Source organism: Lactuca virosa, chromosome 8 (genome assembly GCF_052849685.1).
Source record: "Lactuca virosa cultivar CGN04683 chromosome 8, Lactuca_virosa_CGN04683_v6, whole genome shotgun sequence".
Classification (NCBI taxonomy): domain Eukaryota; kingdom Viridiplantae; phylum Streptophyta; class Magnoliopsida; order Asterales; family Asteraceae; genus Lactuca; species Lactuca virosa.
The window spans coordinates 283,416,736-283,418,555 of NC_136433.1; the positions used below are offsets into that span (position 1 = coordinate 283,416,736).

General features: G+C 39.6%; 1 non-coding gene across 1 annotated transcript; it reads left to right on the plus strand.

The window, feature by feature from the left end:
* Positions 1 to 934: 934 nt before the first annotated feature.
* On the plus strand, positions 935 to 1,041 carry LOC145135105 (small nucleolar RNA R71). Its single transcript, XR_013719584.1, has one exon. It is a non-coding gene; the product is annotated as a small nucleolar RNA R71 (small nucleolar RNA).
* Positions 1,042 to 1,820: the final 779 nt, after the last annotated feature.

A 1,820-nucleotide genomic window follows, 5' to 3' on the forward strand; every position in this document is an offset into this window, starting at 1 on the left:
ACCCTTAGCCACTTTTTGTTTTTCAGATTTGAAACCTTTCTCAAACTCTTCTTTTTCATCAAAGATGACTTCAGTGTCACTGTCATTATCTGAGTTGGGAGCACTTACCTTGTTGTCAACCTTTTTCCCACTACGCAAGGTGATTACCTCGTTCACTTGATGCTCTTTTCCGGGTCTTTGGGTGTGAGATGGGTTGACTGTTGTGGTGCTTGGAAACTTGTTTCCCAATTTTCTCCGCCAGTTGAGCAATCTGCTTCTCGATAGCATCTATGGACTTGGATTTAGTGTCGGATTTCTGATATGTTTGGGTTATGAACTCCATGATTTTGTCCAACTTGTTGCCATCACTTTCCTTCTTCTTTGATGTTCCACCTTGGTTAAAGTTGGACTGCTGGAATTGTTTTGGCTGATTTTGGTTTTGGTAATTCCCTTGACGACTTTTGTTGTTGAAATTCTCATTGTTGTTGTAGTTCCCGCCTTGGTTGTAGTTCCAATTGAATGATCGTGGACTATTTTGGAATTGACCATAGTCGTGCACTTGATTGATTTCCTCTTGACTTTTCATGCACTCATCTGCAATGTGTCCTGAATCTCCACAACTTACACATATCTTCTGTACCTGTGAAAAAAACACACCTTTATCTTTGCGTAGACTAGAGAGTAGTAAGTCAATTTTTTATTTAAAGAATTAATATCATATTTGACTTCATTTTTCCAGTTTTTTTCTAGTCCAACTGAAGCAGCAGATGAAACTGGGGTGTCCCGTTTCTTAGCTGAGTAATTGGTTTTTGAACCATGACTCAACTGCTCCAAGAATCGCCAAGCGTCTTCACTATCTTGCATCATGATAGTGCCACAGGATGAGGCATTAATCATAGTTTGATTGACAGTGTCAACTCCATCATAAAATAAACGTACAAGTTGCCAACAGGGAAATTCATGATCGAGACATGAACGCAACAATTCCTTGAGACGTTCAAATGCATCATGAAATTCTTCATTGGGTTTTTGTGCAAAATCTTGTATTGTTTTCCTTATTTCCGTTGTTTTACTAGCAGGGTAAAACTCTTGCAAAAATTTAGTTTTTAATTGCTCCCAAGTAGTAATACTATGGGGGGCAAGAGAAGTGAACCAATACTTAGCTTTTTCTTTTAAAGTGAATGGAAATAAGTGAAGTCTAAAGGAATCTCTATAAGTTCCTCGCGGAGTATTCGCGTTAGCAATTGCAAGGAACTCGTAGAGGTGATTGTATGGATCATCGGTTTTATGACCTCTAAAGACGGGTAAGACACTAATTAGTTGTGGCCTTAATTCGACATGGTGCTCGTTTCCTTCCGTGAAGAGTATAGGTGAAGCATCATCATACTCTCCTGGCTGAAAATGAGATGCCATGGATTGTCTATTAGGTTGCGGAAAGTAAAGATGAGGGAATTGATTACCTTCGTTGTAGTATCCTCCATTTGCATTGTTGAATCCACCATTTGGGTTCCTTCGGTATTGATTCCCAAAGCCTTGATTTCCAAACCCATCATTGTAGTCGTTGTTGCCACCATTGTGGAAGTTCTGGTTGTTCCAGTTGTTGTAATTTCCGTTTCCACCCCGATTACCTTGATTCCGCCTATTACCACCGTTGTGGTTTTGATTCCAACCAATTCCATTGTCACTTCCATCATCAAAATCTCAGTCATCCTCGTTACCGCCATTACCCTCATTATCGAATTGAGGACCAACATTTCTAGGATTTTGTTTCTGATTTCTAACATTACCACCATTGTGGTTTCCTACATTACCTCCTATATTTTTTGCCCAATTTCCTCCGT